Raw genomic sequence first — 19739 nt, forward strand, 5'->3', positions numbered from 1 at the left:
CTGGGACTTCTCAGCTTAGAAAAGAGGAGACTGAAGGGGGATAGCATAGAAGTCTATAAAAGCACGAGTGGTGTGGAGAGGGTGCATAAAGAAAAGTTCTTCATTAGTTCCCATAATAGAAGGACTAGAGGACACCAAATGAAATGAATGGGTAGCAGGATTCAGACTAATAACAGACAGTTCTTCTTCACAAAGCAAATAGTCAACCTGTGGAACTCCTTGCTGCAGGAGGCTGTGAAGGCTAGAACTAGAACAGAGTTTAAAGAGAAGTTAGATAAATTCATGGAGTCTGGGTCCATGGAGTGGTATTAGCCAGAGGATAGAAATGGTGTCCCTGGCCTCTGTTTTGGAAGGCTGGAGATGGATGGCACGAGACAAATGGCTTGGTCATTGTCTTCGGTCCATCCCCTCCAGGGTCCCTAGTGCTGGCCGCTGTCGGCAGACAGGCTACTGGGCTAGATGGACCTTTGGTCTGACCCAGTATGGCCGTTCTAAGCTCAGGGGTCAGGGTCGGAGGTCTCACTGTACCACTTGATTTTCATGCACACCTGCTCCTGGGTGGCCAGGCTGGCAGCTTTCCTGCCCTAGACGGCCACTTTCCTGTGCCTAGTGTGGAGGTCATGGATGAGGTCCACGATGTCCGCACTAGACCAGGCGGGCACCCGCCTCTTGCGGCCCCGGGCAGGCTCCTGGGAGCCACCAGCCTGGTCCTGGGAAGAGGCGGAAGGCTGGGTGGCAGCAGGTGGCTGGTTCGTGCTGTGCCAGATGCAGGGACTGCTGGCTGGGTGCTGGCAGGCTTGCACCTGGCACGGGCACCATAGCCAGACTGTGCCCCTTTAAGGGCTCCGGGGCTGGGAGGGGGGCAGAAGAGTTTCCCTGGTGGTGCCCAGAGTGGCCACCAGGGAAAGCTGGGGAGGACTAGCCTCCCACTAGTTCGAATTAAGTGGCTACACAGCCCTTAATTCGAACTACTTAATTCGAACTAGGCGTTAGTCCTCGTAGAATGAGGTTTACCTAGTTCGAATTAAGTGCTCCGCTAGTTCGAATTAAGTTCAAACTAGCAGTTTGTATGTGCTGCGTCTATCAAAGTGAATTCGAACTAACGTCTGTTAGTTCGAATTAACTTTGTAGTGTAGACATACCCTGCTTGGCTTGACCCTGCCCTGCAACACTAGGACACCTGCTTGCAGGCCGCCATCCCCCTGGAGAAGCGCGTTGCTGTTGCTCTCTGGAAGCTGGCCACCCCCGACAGCTACCGCTCTGTGGGACATCAGTTTGGGGTGGGGAGGTCTACCGTGGGGGCCATCTTGATGGAGGTAAGTCACTCTTGGGGGATAGTCCCGGGGGTTGGGGTGGGCGGATAAGGGGGACGGTCAGGACCGGGCACAGGGAACGGGGGATGGGGTGGGAGTAGTAGAAGCTTGCCTGGCCTCACCCTGCAGGGGTGCGGGCGGCTACGGGGGACACACACCCATGGCCACCCTCAGGGAGGGGTGTACTACCCCTGCACCCACATGGCTGCAAGGCACCACCTGCTCCTGCAGGCAGTGATGCCAGGTGCAGGCATGGGTTGGAGACTCTGGGATTTCCACACAGCTTCAGGCCTCTCAGCAATCTGTGGGAACTCCAACTGTGGCCTGACACTTGTCTGTGCTGCTTGGCAATGGGGTGTGTGGTGTGGGGCAGGATGGTGGCCTACACACCTTCTGGGCTCCATGGAGGCCATGGCTGCTGGCCAGGCCACACCATGCCTTACTGAGACCCAGATGAGCATCCTCTGACCCTATGACAGGCACTGACTGCTGAGAAGGAGGGCATGCCTTCTCAGGGAAAGTGGGCATGCATGATTGATGACTTTTCCCTCTTGTTCGCCACAGCTGGACCAGCTGACCACGAGGGGGGCTGAAGGGAACCCATTGGCACTGTTGCATGTACTTGGATCTGGTGCGCCAGCACATCTCGGTCCTGCAAGGGATGCAGGAGACATTTAACCGGAGGACGGAGGCAAAGTGGCGCAGACACTTGCTGGAGGAATTTGCCCTGCAGCGCACTGATATTTGCACTGCTATCCGGGAGGCTTGTTGCCAGAATGGTAATCCTGGGTGCCTGTGCCTTTTAAAGATGGCTGCAGGAAGGAACAATAGAGTTGAAAGCTGTGGCAGCAGTGTCCACCAGGGCTTCTTCCTGGAGGCCTTGATTGTCGACATAAATTCTCCCCTGTGTCCACACCTAACTCTGTCGACAAAGGCGTTATTCCTCGTAGAATGAGGTTTACAACCATCGACAAAACTGCCATGTTCTGTCAACTTACTGGCGACAGAACTCGGCGGTAGTGTAGACACAGGTATAGTTTTGTCAACAAAAGTCCACTTTTGTCGACAAAACCCTGTAGTCTAGACACACCCTAAGGTTCCATCTTATTGTTTTTGCTGAAACAGACAAACACAGCTACCCCTCTGAGGGTTAGCCTAGAGGCTCCACCATTTGGCTACACTATAATTATGAATAGAACTGCCAGCTGTCTCTCTATTAGCTCTTGCCTTTCCCTTCCATACTGCCACCCATCTCCTTTGTCCCTCTGTCCTTAATGACCCATTTGCAGGGCCTGCAGGGAGATGGAAACAGTCTCTGCTCACACAAACAGCATCAGGAACCTTCAAAGGAAGCACACACAACAAAACTTTCCATAATCCCTGCTATCCCTCAGCATAATTATCTATAATGAGAAATTCAAATGACTGAGATTGCCTTATGGTTTCCCCAGGAGCATTACCTGTTACACTTTATCTTCCCACCTGTGAAATGGGGATAATAATACTGACCTTCTTTGGAAAGTGCTTTGAAATCTGCTGAAGGCAAGTGCTATATCATAGCTATTTTATTTATTAGTATTATCATCATCATGATCATCTCTGATTGCTCTCTCTCATTTAGAAAATAAGTTTTAATTTGCTCCATGTTCAATCAGGAAAATAATTGATTCTTGATGTCTGTTTCACTATTCTCCTGGGCATGGTCTAGCAGTAAAATTCTGTATCACAAGCACCATCTGAAAATAAAACTCATTTGGAACCCAGTTGCCCTGTTGCCTTGTTCTGGGCACACCTTGTCAAAGTCTCCTGTTTGGAACATTCTGTACCCCTCCATGGAAGATCCTTATTCCTACTTGAAAGATCCTACTTGAAAGTAGGAATAAGAGATCCTACGGAAAAGGGCTTTATTCTGGAGGATCGCACCAGTCTGGACGCTCTTTTCCGGCTTTTCCCCAAGCCGGAAAAAAAGCGGCGGCCATGTTTATTTAAATCCCGCGGGGGATATTTAAATCCCCCGCGGATTTCCCTATTCCAAAGTTAGAAATTAGCATGCCTCTTCCGGAGAAGGGGCCAGTGTAGACGTAGCCTGACAATCTTACATGAGATCATCAGTGCTTTTGCGGAAATTCAAGCGGCCAGTGTAGACAGCTGGCAAGTTTTTCCGGAAAAGCGGCTGCTTTTGTGGAAAAACTGGCCAGTCTAGACACCGCCTAGGTGTCTTTGAATGGCCCCCAGAACCCTGTTATTTAAATATTATTATAATAATTGTTGTTGGTTTTTTTACATTTTCACTGGAGTCTGGACCTTGATCAAAAAGAATCGACTACCCACAGGCTGCATTGTATCAGTCCATTCTCCAGTACTTAGCCTTGTTCTGATTTTGACTGCCTAGGGGAGGGGGAAAGTTAGCACTAGCCTAATTACTGTTTCCCTGGTCCTCAGCCCTGTTCCCAATCCTCTCCCACCCTCAACAAGAAATGAGGTAGGGTGAGGGTGGATGATGCAGCAAGAGGGAACAATTCTGCCTTTATCTCTTTTCTCAGCAGTCAGAGTAGCTGGCCAGGGGCAAAGGAGGAATACGCAGCTCCAGGCAAAAGGATGAGGTAACTCCCTGTGAAGAGAAAAGGAAGAACGGGAGGAATTGTGGCTCTAAGGTCTGATTTGTTTCCTGCTCATGCACGAGAAGCTGCAGTTGTGCACCACTCCTTCCACAGGAGTTATGGATGGTCTTGTTCAGGAGAAAAAGCAATGGACCCATTCACGCAAGGTCTTAATTTATGAGTCTTCACTAGCAGTTGAGAGTGATCCCCACCAAGGAAGATCACAGCCTTGTGCACATGCAGTAAGAATATCCCCGGTCCCTTCAGCAATCATGACAAGGACAAGGCTTAAGATACTAAAAGACAAAGCTCTAACTACTTTAAGGATTAAATTGTCTTTATTTTGTTCTTATTTTAGCAAGACATAGAAAGCCTGATAAGACCAGAGTATAAAAGCATTGTAATTGTTTTATAGTAGAAAAGTACACAGATTTCAGTTTGTCTTTGCAAATCAAGCCATTTTCATTAGATGAAGCAAAGAAATAGAGGAGGAATCCATTAGATATAGGGCTTCTGTGAACAGAAGTTATACTTTACCTGTGTATTTCAGTGGTTATTGGGGAGTCCACTGCATTATTCAATTCCACTTGCTCTTGTCTGTATGCAGAAATATGTTTGTTCAATAGGTTTGATTTTAGTGAGGATTAGGACCATTTCCTTCCACATTGTCAAGATCTGTTTTGTGCAGGGCTTGGAGGAGGGGCATAAGCGACTGTGCACTGTTTGTGCTTCTCCTGAATCCAAGAGTCTGCTGCAGACTGGTGGAACAAAACCACATTTCAAAACCTTGAAAGTTGCCACAAAATGGAATTGTTGTCCACCAATACTTTCTCCTTTCCATGGGACCTGTGGCATTTTATAAGGCAGCCCGGGGAGCAGGTCAAGCGAAGACTGACAAACTTACAATGACACTCATGTGGTACCCTGAAGCACAAACTCCCTCCCTCCAAAAGTGGAACAGACTTCAGTACAGTACTATGTTCTAATCTCACACTGGGAAGGGACTCTCTTATTAACCCAAAGCCAAGCACTACATTTCACCAGATTAAATCCCAATTACACAGGTTTTATGTAGGTGAAGTGAATTTGACCATAGTGCTATCACAATATAAATTATATAATAATAGGAAAATCTTCCTGGAACAACTTATTTCTTTGCTTTCAATCAAAATACAGGCAAAGTTTATGACAACATGTCTGAAATGAAATGCAAGGCCACAGTCCTCAGCTGATGAAAATCAGCACAGCTGATCTCACCCACTTTGTTTTACCTCTGTGTACTGGATTTTGATCCAGTTTTCAAATCAATCAAAGCTGTATACAAGAGAGCTTGACACAAGACTGTTTCTCTTTTTACAATGATGTAAATCAGAAGTAACTCCCTTGATTTCAATGGAGTTATACAGGATAAAATTGGTGTAAATTAGAGGTGAATTGGTCTCTTTGTTTTTCTTAATTTTGCCAGTGATTCAGCATGATCATTTCTCAAGGTGCTTGTAGCAAATAAAGTTTGAAAAGCGAGAGAAACATTTAAAAAAAATATTATCCATTTTTTTACAGGGAGATGGTTATTAACCTATTTGAGAATAAGTTCACATTCTTGTTGAAGCACAAAGACACGGCTTGATGTTCATTACTATACTCCCAGATGAACAGTAAGTCTTTGGAACAGTACTTACAGACTGTAATAATATTACTGCTCGGTCTGCTACATGGTCCCTCAGTCATTTTTTCAATTAAAAAAGGACCAATGCTCTATTAACCTTTTGCCTGCTACTCCATTCTTCATACAGCTGTTGTACCGAGATTGCAAGCCATGTATTAAAAAAGGCATATATTACTGTAAACCATCTCCAAGTTTTCTGTCATTAGAAAGATGAAGTATCATTTTTTCATTTAAAAATATGAGACAGTTTATCAAATTCACAACCTCTGAACCCACAGTGAAATCTCTTTGTTATAGCTGAAGTGCACTGAAACTCTTATAAACTCAGCTCTTAAAATGCTTTGGAAACTAATATGGGTTTCTTCATGCTAGTGTGAAATTGCAAAGAGCAGGCTTTGGTGTTTGCATTTGGGGCTGTGGGTTATTGATATTTTTGACAGCCTTTTCGATATAGAATGACATATTCTGCTTACAAAATACGTTGGCAGGAAACATTGACTACTCAAAGTAAATACAATAAAATAAATAGGTGCATCTGTTTTACTCAGAGAAAAACTGGCCCTAGAGATGTTACTGAGTACTCCTGCCTGCCTCTTCCGGTACACTCATTAGCATTTTAAGGGTTATCTGAGTAGATTACGGCTGAAGAAAATACACCTGACTTATTGAAATCTGCACTTTCACAGTATTCCACATTCCATTTGTGAATTTGCCAGACAATTCCCAATACAGGTTGGATTATCAAATGAAGAGTGAAATGCTGAGTAATGGGAGAAAGAGAGGGGCACTAATGCTTTAGTGGTAAAGCACTAGATTGGAACACCACAAATCAGGGGTCAGATCCTGAACCTCCCACAAGCCTCATGTGCGAACTTAGGCAAATCACTTAACCTCTATATGCCATTTCTCTAGTTCTGGTTAGAAGGTGGCTTCAATCTCGACAACATGTTGTGAGGTTCCTATCATTTTGTTCTAAAATGTTGGTGACATCAAATACAGACCCCAACCCAAACCATATCCCTGGTTTGGCTTTGCAAATCATTTCTCAAGTCATTGCCAAAGCCTGATCCAGATTTGATATGACTACTGCTTCCTCAGGCAACCTCTGCTAGTATAGACATGGGGGCAAGGTACAATTTTCCAGTGCTACTGAAAACAATTAGGCATGTTTACTTTTCAAATCTAAATGCTATGGTTGATATAAAATAAACGGGTTGCATTTTTAAGGGCTGTAATCTGTAGCAATAATATATAATCTGTAGAGATGTAGTCCTTGGAATCCAACCACCACATAATGCTCAAACCTGAAGACAAAGGGTGCACTATCATAGCCTTTAATTGTCATGACTACATCAGCGAGGCCAACAGACTACTCTTTGACTTCTCAATAGTACATGGTGTCAGAGAAAAAGCCATAAAACAATTCACACAGGAAATGTACAGATATCATCAAATCTTTCCCTGACCAACTCTAGGAATAACTCTTCAATAACACCCCCCAACAAACCCACCCAAGGACTGTCTACATATTTTCAAAGATAAACAAACAATGGAACCCAGGCATATCCATCACATCCTTCAGCATGCATACTGGAGGAGTCTTAGAAACCATCTGTAAACCACTCACCATACAAAGGTCCAACTTTCCCCAATACCCTGGGCAGTTATTATTGTAGACTTCATAGTCGAGCTCCCAGTGTCTAATGAACACACTATAGTCCTCACCATAGTTGATAAACTGATTAAAAATAGCCAACTTCATCCCCATTGTGCACCTGCCATCTGAAGGAGAGATGGCTTAGGTCGTGGTGACTCATGTCATACATCTCCATGGACTCCCAGAGTGAGTCACATCTGATTGGCAGCCAGTTTGTGTCATGGTTTTGTTGTGAAATGACAGACTTTCAAAGAGCTTGTATTGTCCAGGAACATACGACTAGCATTTCAGGGGACAACTCTGGGACAGGGAATTTGCTGGTGTCACTCTGCATTATGATTCCAGGGAGGCATCTGGATGACTGGAGCCCTTTTGCAGTATAGATGGGGTTTTGCCTTTGCAGATGTTTGTTTGCCCATTAGCTAGTGCACATTTGATTTTAATACTTGGACACAGGTTCGGCACCCAAAAGGTCGCAATATTAATTTGGATTCCATGTTAATATCAAAGTTGTTTCAACTGGAGCAAGAGCTTGACTTAAAAAAGGCCTATTTCAATGCCCCTCAACGTTCAATGATACTAAATCAAATGTCTCTAAATTTTGGGTAAATTCAGCTCTAGACTTGTTACCAGATCCAGAGTTTTCAATTCTGGCCTACTACTAGCTTCTGGAGTACAACTGTTCTCTGTACTTCAACCTTTTGAAAATGTGCCAGAGTGAATGAAAGAGAATTTATGAGTACAATAGCATCAATTGGATAACTCTGTGAGCATTGCTATTATTTGCAGTCTTTCAGGAGGAAATTAGGCTAAAAAGTATACAGGTTGGAGGGAACGTCTAGACTACATGCCTCTGACGACAAATCCCAGGAGGCATACCTGGAAAGTCGACAAATGCCTTTGATGTTGACCACGGAGCATCCAGACTACTGCACTGAGCCGACAAACAGCTGATCTGCTCAGCGCGGCAGCCATTTTAATTTAAATGAAGCGGCGATTATTTAAATCGCCGCTTTATTTTCCTATGCCGGGTAGCCTAATCTACACGCCTCTGTCGCCAGAGGCATGTAGTCTAGACGTACCCTTGGACCTCTCTTGCTTGGCATCTTCGGGACCTGAGCGGTCCCAGAAGAAGGAATTTGACAATGGGAGGTCCCCTGAAAACAGCCCCGCATGCCACTGCCACTTCCTTCAGCCTGGCTAGGCTGTCTGTGGACCAGCCCCAGCCCCAGCCCCACTGCCAGCCAGCTGGGAAGCTCCAGCCCCACTGCTGGAATGGCATGTTGCCCGATCAGGCCATGCTGATTCTGCCTGGCTGCCGTGGCTGGCATCCCCTGCTGGGCTACTGCAGTCATAGTCTCAGCCCTGCTGCCAGGCAGCCCCAATCACACTGCCACTGCTGCGAGCCTGCCACCTCCCAGACTGACGTAGCCCATCCAGGCTTCCCCTCTTGGGCTGTTGTGGTCCCAGCCCCACTGCCAGGCAGCAGACAGTCCCAATTATGCTCCACCCAGGCTGCTGCTGGGAGCCCAGTGCAGACCTTCCGCTACTGACCTTCCAGCCCCAGGTCTCTACTGATGTATGATCCCTACTGATATTTGATCTATCTAAACCAGTATAACACATATGAATGTGCATAAGAGGAATCTTCTACTTCAAATGTATACACATTTTTATATTCAATGATACAAAAAGACTAGTCATTTGGTTGTATTTCTGACAGATGTTTGTGGATCTCTCCCTGTCTGTCAGGGTGGGAGATCACGCCTCTTGCTACAACTTCCAATGGCCACAAATCCAACAAAGGATCCCATTGCTGGATCCCATTGAGATTTTACCCAGGTGGGGTAAAAGGCCAAAGGCCATTTTTGTACTGTAAAAGTTGTTAGATGTAGCTGCAATCTGAATAATGCTCCATATTTTTAAAACGAGTCATCCATGGCACCTTAGGGTACATCTACACTGCACTCTTATTTCGAAATAAGCTATTCCAGGATAGTTATTCTGACATGGTTTATCTTGAAATAGCACATCTACACTTCAGGGAAGCCTCAAAATTAGTCCGAGACAGGCTTCCCTAATGTAGAAGTGCTATCTCGATTTAGAACCCCAGGAGGGACTGGGGAGGAATAACTTAGAACGGCCCTGGTGAGGGGCTATTTCGAAATAGCAGCAGTGAAGCGTCTACACATGCCTTATTTATTTATTTATTTTTGCAGCAAAAGTATGCCTGATGTGTCGTGCACACAACCACTATACTGGAATTTGCTAAATGTTGATAAATATCTCATATCAAGGCACGGTCCCAGAGCCAGCATTTAGTTGCCTTACATTTTCCATTTTTGAGTATATAAATGAGTTGTTAGTTACGTTTTTTCTCCTGTGTAACCACGAATGCAACATCAGAATTTCTGCTCTGTGTTTTATCCTTTTGCTGACACTGTTAAATGTAAGTTTTCATGCTGCATTTTACTGCACCTCCTTCGCTTTGCTGTGCTGGCTTCATTCGTGCTGATCTGTGTGGCAAACCAATAAACACATTTTTAAAAGAATCAGTTTTACCCTAGCATCATTTCAACTTTGCAAAACTCACTGAGTTTTTAACATTTATTTTTTAAATGCCATTATGAAAATTAGCAGGCATCCTTTGGCATAGCTCCACTGACATCAGCGCAGATTTGGACTTGCCACAGAATGTGGCCCAGTGTCTGTAATTTATTATATCTACATGCTCACAAAGCTATTTGCCCTACATCGCCTAGTGCAGCTATTTATTCTCACAGCGAAGCCGCAGGAGCCAACAATGCAAGGCAAGGAGAGGAAAGGCACTCACTTCTGTAAAAACAAATCTCAAACATCTTCCCCGATTAGACCTGCCTTTTTATTTATTCATTGTTTGGAGGGAAGGGACTGCCTCAGGCATGGAAACGTGGACTTTCTTTTTCCACACCCTACCATGATCAAGACATATGCCACGGAGACCTTCAGCTCCCTGAGGCTGCAGCTTAATAACTCTGGGCTGAAGCCATAGAGTTTTCAATCTTCCCATACCTTCTGGGCCCATTCTTTTGTCTCCTTATCATTCCTTCCCTCCCCCAATACCAAACAGTCATCCAGGAAACACAGATAATGCTCTAACTGTGCCATGCAGGAGAACATTCAATTCCTCAAAGGGTCCTGATCCTGCTTTGTGATGCATCTGGGCAGGCTCCACATAGCCATAGGGGTCTTCCCAGAAGTGTCAAATGGCAGATGGGGACCCAAGATGGCAGAGATGTGTTTAACCAGTTAAGGCCGGATCCTGCTCTCAGGTGATACAACTACATTCAGATCAATGTTCCCTCTAATTTTTTGCATCCATGTGCAGAATAAATTTTGTTATGTGCACTAAGGCATGTGCAGATGTGCACCCACCAGTAGAAACACAGGCTGCCAGATGTGGGAGGCTGTGGGCACTCTGCTAATTAGCTGAGCAGCATCTGACTTTCTAATAGGCGGCTGCCCAAGCTGCAGTGAGGATGTGGTTTTTTGCAACCCTGTCAGGTGACTGTGCTCAGAATTTCAAAATAGAAGAGAAAAGCTGACTGGCAGCATGGTTAGTGGCCCAGTGAGCTGTCATGAAATAACCCCGTTAAACAGCAGTTCTGAGATATCTGTTCTTGTAGCCAAGAGGAGCGAGGGACAGAAACCTGGCTCAATGCCTGTCAGATATTTGGGGCCCAATTCTGACATCAGCTGTGGTGAGCCAGATCCCCAGCCGGTGTCACTCAGCATAGCTGCACTGAAGGCAATGAAATCTCACCAATTAACACCAGCTGGGGATCTGGCCCACTGATGTAGATCAAGAGTAGTGTCAACCGAAGGTCAGGTGCCTGGTGGTAAAAATGCCTCTGCCTGCTCTACAGAGATCCCTCCAAATGAGCCTAGTGAAGAGTAGCTCTGTATTTATGCAACTATATTTAGGGCAGAATTTCAAGAGCAGATTCCAGCCCTGGGAATCCTCATTCACATCCAAGCCAGAAAAGCATGTTCTGTCATAACAGAGCTGCTACCCAGCTATCAATCAACCTTTCCTGTTTTGTTATCACTCTCCTTGGGAATGGGGTGGCATCTTTCAATAGCAATGGAAATAACAGGTGTAAAATGTAAAGGCTGATGACTAATAGGCATTGGTCATGTGGCATCTATATGGGGAGGAGTGGGAATGCTGCCAAAGAATTAAACTCCACCCCCACCCTCCACCTGGAATACTAGGCCAGCCTTTTCAAAAGTGGCTAATCTTTTTGGGGACTGGGTCTGATTTTCAGGGGCACTGAGCTCCTATTGGATCAGCTCTTCAGAAAATCAGGCCTAAACTATGTTGTGTTGGGAACCCAAAGGCAGGAGCCACTTCTGAAATTCTGTCCTAAATTTCCAATCACTGGTATATAGAAAATCCAGCTCCAGAATCATTTCTGTGGTCAGCAGACTTTCCAGATAGTCCCTTGAGCCCCTTCCCACTCATTTCCCTTTCCCTGCCTCCCCCTGTACTAAATAAAGAACAGAGGAAGTGACCCAATATTTACAGGAAGCATGTCATCTACCATTTCATTTACCACTGAAATCCATTCTTCTCTGGGGCAGAGGATAGAGACAAGGGGTGGATAATCAGAACACACATGCTACACAAGAGATGGCAAAGGGAAATATTGGCTAAACCTCTATTTAAACAGAAACTGTCATGAGAACTTAAAAGTTCACACAAATGAGACAGGTCCTCAAGTTTATGATCTTTTCTAACAGACCAACAAAAAGTAAAACTGCAAAGGAAACAGTCTGTGTATCTGAAAAAGACAAGCTGAGCTGACCCTGTTGGGATTTGATCCATATTCCTCTAGATGATGGAAACAACTCTGTGAGGGGTTGAACCTCCCTCCTGCACTTTTACCAGCTTAAAACTCACCACAGCAGAGCTCCATGGGGCAGTATTTGATGAGAGTCAGACCAGAACAACTACCAGGTAAAGCACACATGGCTATTTCAATTATACATCGAGAATGTTCATCAGCAGGCCTGTTTCCTGGCAACTCCTACAACCTAAGTCAGCCATTATTGACCTGTGGCTTGGGGAGAGGTGTGTGCAGAGTCGTGAAACTATTAACTCCTGTTGTGAAACTGACTAGTTATCAGTGATGCCAACTCTCCCGATCTGATCATAAGCCTCCTGGTAATGAGTTGTTTTCGGGAGGGTTTTTTCCTGGAAAGCCCCTGCTATGGTATTAATACTAAGCTCGATCTGGGAACTTCACAACCTGATGCCTCATGCACCACTATCAACTGTGATCACTCCGACTTAGTAGGTTATGCTTGTTTGCTGGTGCATGGCATTACAAGAGAATCCCAGCCTTTTTTTTCTGTTTTTTTTTCCTTTTAAAGGAAGACTTTAGGTCTCCTGGTTTGTGGAGGCAAGCTAGAAAATGTGCCCTGAATTCAGCCAAAGTCCTCAAACACCAGATGCCAAATTAAAAGACCCCAAGGCTATGTCTACACTGGCAGGTTATTGTGCAAGAACATCTGGCGCAAGGGTTCTTGTGCAAGAAGTCTTGCGCAAGAAAATGTCCATGCTGCCATGTGTGAGCTGTGCTTTTGCGCAAGAGCATCCATGGCAGTGTGGACGCTCTCTTGCGCAAGAAAGCTCTGATAGCCATTTTAGCCAGAGGGCTTTCTTGAGTAAGAAACCCCTGCCGAGCGTCCACATTGCCCTCTTGTGCAAGAGCTCCTGTGCAAGAGAGCTTACATCTGTTAAAAAGAGCGTAGCTCTTGCACAAGAAGCCCTCTCTTACCACGTGGTACTGTAAATTTCCTTGCGCAAGAGCGGGTGGGCAGTGTGGAGGCTCTGCAGATTCTTGCACAAGAACTGCCATACTTACACAAGAAGCCGCGAGTGTAGACATAGCCCATGTGTATTTTTATCTGTGATTTCAAGAAGCCTTTCTCTTTTTGGGGGCTGGGAGACTGATTTCGTGAGTTTTGAACACTTGAAGTCAGCAATACAGCACATGAAAATTGATAGTGTCTCTCCCTGAATCCAGGAGCCCAGACAGAGATTAGGATCCTACAAGAGACATGAAACTGAGTCTTCAACCTGCCACTCTCATCCCACATCAGCTTGGGCAGCTCCCTGGCCAGTGTGATTCACATCACAGCGGAAGAAGCCAGCACAGCTTCTTGGACTGAGTGGTGCCCTCTGAGGCTGGGACTGTGTAGGTATTGGGGGTTTGGATGCAGCTGGGAACCATGTGTGAGGGTGAGTTCCTGCATGCTTGCCCCTCCTATGCCTCCAGACCCTATTTCACAGGATGGATTGGGAAAGTGCTCAGGTCACAGATGGTCCACGTGCCAGGTGTTTGAGACCCCTACTGTACAGGCAAAGGAAACAAAGCCACTCTGTAAAGCTTGTACTGGGTGCAGGGACCCCAAATAGCAGATTACTTTACTGGTGCTGAAGACTGGCTCCATTCCTGCATTGACTGAGCACAGAGCCTCTGGAAAGTCAAGTGTTTCGTTATTACCCTGTCATCGTAGGACACATTCTGAATAAAGACCAGAATGACCCCATCTCATGTTATTTATGACAGAGGGTCTGTATTAAGAACAACCTCCCTCATTGCAAAGTTGCTTTGGAGCAAGTCCAATTAGCTAGGTACCAGAGAAGTGGGGGACATCTAGACAATTTGGCAATTAGCCTGACCAAGGCAGGTCAAAATAATTTTTAACCTACAGGAAATTGGCAAGACAACCTGAGGAGAAACCCCAAAGCATTCATCCTCGGATCCCCTCAGGTGAGCAGCAAAATCTATCATGTACTGGTAAAAAAAAAAAAAATGCAAACCACCAAAAAGAATGTTAAAGTGGCTCAGCTATGTTCCCCCTCTTTTATTAAACACGATAAAGTAGGGAGCAGTTGTTAATGAGGGACAGATGTAATTAATCTTATGATAAACAATGAAACCCTCATGCTGCCGCAAGGAACTCATTTAAGTGCAGATCCCTGATCCTGATCCGGTTTTCATCATTTTCTCTGTCTTAGGTGGAGTTACACCGCAGTACGCCAGATCAGAATCAGGCACAGAAAAGGCAACGTTCTCTCGCACCATTTCCCCCATTTGTTCTATCAAGATATATATTTTTTAATTTGCCTCTCACTCTTTTCACTGCCTATCAGTGCAGTACAACTCTAATAAACCAGCACGCCAATTGCTACGTATACTCACCCTAGTTGTACTGTAATAAATGTTATGTGATCCACTTGACACTCACTGCATGTTCAGAAATGACCTTGGTTACTGGTGGGTGACCAAGGCTTAGTGACTGTCTCTGCAAATTTCCTTCAAGCTTCGTTTCTTCCTAGCTACTTGCTCCCTGGTTACTGGGAGGGCTCTGTCCATATGGCTCTGCAAGCTTTCCATAGCAATGCATTGAATCTTAAACACAAACTGGTTTATTGTGATTTGCATCTTTATTCAGGTCGCATGACATTTCTTCATGCTCTTCCTGACAGATAGGTAATGACTGAAACCCCAATGTATGTCAGAGGCAATGTGCAGTTACAGGCAGATGACTGTATTTACTGTATCTTTCAAGTGTTTCTGACTTTTAAAAAAATTCATATGGAAGAAAGAAAAAAATATGAATGTCTCTCATTCAGGCTCTGACTTAAAGAAAAATATCTAAGAAATTCAGAGGCAAGATTTAAATCCCACCGTTACTCTGCTGTGCTTAGGTATTATAGCCTATATAAATCATTAAAATAAACCATCCCACTTTCTCTGTTTTAATGTAAAAATCAGTTTATATGTTACAAAATGAATGATGTTAAATGAGTCTACTATGTGCTGCTAAATCATGCTGGTTGCAGGAGCTTTCTGAAGCCACAAGAGCTAAGACACAGCTAAGACACCTTTTCATAATCCAGATGCTGATGTGCCTCCTCTGTTGTGCTGACTCCACCAGATCGTGTGATAGACCTTCTGCACATGCCATTTCTACTAGAATGCCAGGACTATAGGATATTGGCTTTGTACATATGTAAGCAATCTTGCCCCCTAGTAACTGGTACGCAGAGAGTCTTAGGCTGTGTCTAGATTGGCATGATTTTCTGGAAATGCTTTTAACGGAAAACTTATTCATGATCAAAGGAGAGAGACAATGTCTGTGGATAGGAGTTGCCCACACAGTCACAGCTTTGCAATCAGACTGGCACACAAATTCTTCATCCCCCTCATCATAGGCCCAGCTGGGATGTCCGTTTCAGTGTCCTGGCTCATCTCACCTGTGCCCACATCAAAACATGACTAAAAACTAACGGCTGTGTCTAGACTCTAGAGAGGTCCAGGTTGGATATTAGGAAAAACTATTTCACTAGGAGGGTGGTGAAGCACTGGAATGGGTTACCTAGGGAAGTAGTGGAGTCTCCATCCCTAGAGGTGTTTAAGTCTCGGCTTGACAAAGCCCTGGCCAGGTTGATTTAGATGGGATTGGTCCTGCCTAGAGCAGGGGGCTGGACTTGATGACCTTCTGAGATCTCTTCCAGTTCTATGATTCTATGATAAGGGGATGGGTTGATGAGAGAATATGATCTTGGTAACTAATTGACCATTCATTTTCAGTGGGAAATATGTCAATGGAGGGATGATAGGAGTTACTATAGAGAATTTCTGGGTGTCTGGCTGGTGAGTCTTGCCCACATGCTCAGGGTTTAGCTGATCGCCATATTTGGGGTCGGGAAGGAATTTTCCTCCAGGGTAGATTGGCAGAGACCCTGGAGGTTTTTCGCCTTCCTCTGTAGCATGGGGCACAGATCACAGCTGGAGGACTCTCTGCATCTTGGGACCTTCAAAGTATTTGAAGGCTTCAATATCGGAGATATAGGTGAGAGGATTATTCTAAGATGGGTGGGTGAGATTCTGTGGCCTGCACTGTGCAGGGGGTCAGACTAGATGATCATAATGGTCCCTTCTGACCTTAAAGTCTATGAATCTATGAATGGATCTATGAATCTAAGTTTTTCTGCAAAATCATCTGCTTTTGCGGAAAAACTTGCCAGCTGTCTACACTGGCCGCTTGAATTTCCGCGAAAGCACTGACTATCTCATGTAAGATTGTCAGTGCTTTTTCGGAAATACTATGCTGCACCCATTCGGGCAAAAGTCTTTTTCCGAAAGACTTTTGCACAAAAGGGCCAGTGTAGACAGCAGAGATTTCTTTTCCGCAAAAAAGTCCCGATCACGAAAATGGCGATCGGGGCTTTTTTGCGGAAAAGCGCGTCTAGATTGGCCACAGACGTTTTTCTGCAAAAAGTGCTTTTGCGGAAAAGCATCCTGCCAATCTAGATGTGCTTTTCCGAAAATGCTTTTAACGGAAAACTTTTCCGTTAAAAGCATATCCGGAAAATCATGCCAGTGTAGACATAGCCACAGGAATTAGCATGAATGCTGCACATTATGCAGGAACCAGCAAGCACTTTCATGAGGAAAGAGGAAGAGGTGCTGAGGGCCCTAGCTAGTGGGAGATGGAAACCTGCAACCAGCACAGTTCTAAGATCTGTCCAGAAACTGGAACAGATGAAGAGATTTACCCCGCTAATGAAGAAGAGCATCGCAGAAAGGCAGAGAGGTAGAACTGTGAGAATTCAGACTTGATAAAATAGCAATGGATAAAGGAAAGACTGATATTTTTCACCCATCAATTCTCTGGGCCCTGTTCTGTCTGATTTAGGATTTTATGCCCATTCCCATGGCATCTGAGTACCATGGACTTTAGTTTGAGATTAGTTTGAGGTCATATGTATCTAGGCTAGAAATGGATTTGGGGAGTTAAAGTTTAACCAAATAGAACAGGGATCAGAATAGGACAGAGATCCTCAAACTCTGCTCTGCAGACCCCTCACTGTTCATGTAACTCTTCAGAATAAAATATTTGAGAACTGAACAGTGGGATGCTGAGAAGATGGCTCACAGGAGGGTCTTTCACTAGCTTTTGACAGAATCCAGAAAATAAAAACTTTGGAAAGCCTGGGCATAAAGAGGGATGCAGATATGGGACCTATTTCCCACCGACTCAGTGGTAAAACTGCTAATGACTTCAGTGGACATGGAATCAAGTATCTGGGGAATAAGATTGTTACATGGCACATGACCTTTCCAAAAGAAGCTCCCTGCTCTGCGTTGGTCAGCAAGGATTTGGGAAATATCATACAGAAGTGAAGGGTGATGAATATACACAAAATTCAGAACTGGATCGTGATCCAGATTTCAAAACAGTCGAAGTTTGGAGTTGTTCACAACTGGTGTTTTGGTTTGAGCCTTATAAAGCTAAGGGCAAACATTGTTCATTTAAACAGGGAGAAACACAGAGCAGCTGTGAATGCTCGGCAGACCTAGATGTAGGACTTGGACTTGACCTCATATTTAGAACTTCTATAATGCTTTGCAATTTCAAAGCATTATAGTAATTATTCTAATTTATCCAGGTCTTACATAAAATGAAGGAGCAGCCACATTTTGAATGATGGGGTTTTATTTTCCTCCCCTGGTGATCAGCCAGACCAATCAAACTTCACCCCCATTGTTTCTAGTGTCACCAGAACATTTCACTGAGATTACAGCCCTGAAATGGGCCATCCCTTTTATTTCATGTCAATATAGCACTCTTATCTCCTTAGAACCAATATCAATTTGAAGACAAAATGAAACAAAATAAGACAAAAACACAAAATTATATATATTGACAGTGGCTGGCTCATTGTTACTAGGGTACTATCCAAAATAAGCACAAACTAGAGAGAACTGGGTATTTCAGTTCGATTTTCAGGATCCACAAATAATGGTTGTTTGCTAGAAATTACCCAAAGCTCAGCTCTTCTGAGATCATTCTGCCATATAGAAAAGAGGCCCTGTTGCAATCAATAGGTTTCCCATGGTCTCTGCCTGTCCACTGGCTATTATTTTGCCAGTTTTATTTTGCTTACAGTCCCAGCTGCATCAATACATGCATTCAAACTGCTCCTGGGTCTAATTGTAGTAGCAGTTATCAGATTTTTTTTTAGAGGTCTAACACTCTCCCTGGCAAGGTTACAATCCCTTGATCCAGAGAGAGAGGGAGAGAGAGAAATTCACTGTATTATTGTGATCCACTTCAATTTCATGGCTTTAAGCAAACATAAACCCTGATACATTATTCTCTTACTGCAGCCCCCAAATACTCAGTGTCTATACTCCCACTTGGGTTACTTTGCATTATTCCTAAATATAATTACAGAAGCATAAAAATGAGCAGGCTGAGCATGAATTGATAGGATTATGTAATTATTGCGGCATTATGCTAATACACTTTGTAGTGGTTAAGGTATAACATGGGTGAGAGGCATTCAGAGAAATGGAGAGGGGAAAAAGCAGGTAGGGGGTGTCATAGTCTTAATTTCAGAGAATTCATATGTATGTATTTTTCCTAGGCAGGTATTAAATGGTTCAGAACCAAGTCAGACTTCAACCTGAATCTTGTAGCTCACAATGCTGGGCATACCTCAATATGAATATTGATATTGGATTGGCAGCATCCATAGCACTCAGGCAGGTTAAGTGGACAGCTTTTCTAATTTTTTTCCTGCAATCTTTTTCAGTAAGAAGCTACTTGACAGTTATATAATTTGAAAGATTACCTCTCCCCCCCCATCCCCCATCCGCCATCCATGGGCTAAATTGTTCTCAAAGCAATGATGGGCTCTATCATTGCTAGGTATGCAATTCTCTGAGTTTATAACACAAAGGAACAAAGGCTGGTTTCTCCCTGCTCTGCCATGGCTTTCCTGTGTAATATCAGGCAAGTCACTTAACCTCTCCATGTCTAAGTTTTGTCACCTGTTAAAATGAGGGATAATATTACCTACCAGGTACCCACCATAAGCAGGTGGCTCAGTTCTCTGGCAAGATCCCTGGATTCTGTGGAACTCCATTAGATAATCCATGGCAGCTTTAGAGAATTTTTTTTTAACGCTTACTTTCAATGAAATTAGAAATGGTCCAACAGTCAGTGTAGCAGCGATTTAGTCTGATATTCCACTTCAAGACTTTTGGTTTTGATATGAGGCAGTATTTTGACTGGAAAAGGCATAGCTACACACAGAGGTTGTCAGAGGAGATGGAGTGAGCATATTAACCAGATATTTACATTAAAACAAACAAACAAAATAATCAATGATATCAACACTTAAATTGCCACCATTTGATGGTAGCGTCGCTGAGATCCCCATCCCATGTGTTGCAGCTCGGAACTGGAGGGGTTGTGCCTCTAGAATGAGTAAATGTCACTCTCTGTGGCCCACTCATTCTTTGGAGCAAGAGTGACAGACAGCACCAATGATGATAGTGGCTTTTAGGTTCTGGACATCTGACGAGGTTCAACAAGGAGAAGTGCAGAGTCCTGCACTTGGGACTGAAGAAACCCAATGCTACAGGCTGGGGACT

At 44.4% G+C, this 19739-nt stretch overlaps 1 long non-coding RNA gene across 1 annotated transcript; it reads left to right on the plus strand.

The window, feature by feature from the left end:
* The first annotated feature begins 13309 nt into the window (after positions 1–13309).
* Positions 13310–14462, plus strand: LOC142829771 (uncharacterized). The gene is made up of 3 exons (XR_012904522.2): positions 13310–13478; positions 13999–14057; positions 14306–14462. It is a non-coding gene; the product is annotated as an uncharacterized LOC142829771 (long non-coding RNA).
* The last annotated feature ends 5277 nt before the right edge of the window (positions 14463–19739 follow it).

The sequence above is a fragment of the Pelodiscus sinensis genome, chromosome 6 (genome assembly GCF_052426305.1).
Source record: "Pelodiscus sinensis isolate ZL-2025 chromosome 6, ASM5242630v1, whole genome shotgun sequence".
NCBI lineage: Eukaryota > Metazoa > Chordata > Testudines > Trionychidae > Pelodiscus > Pelodiscus sinensis.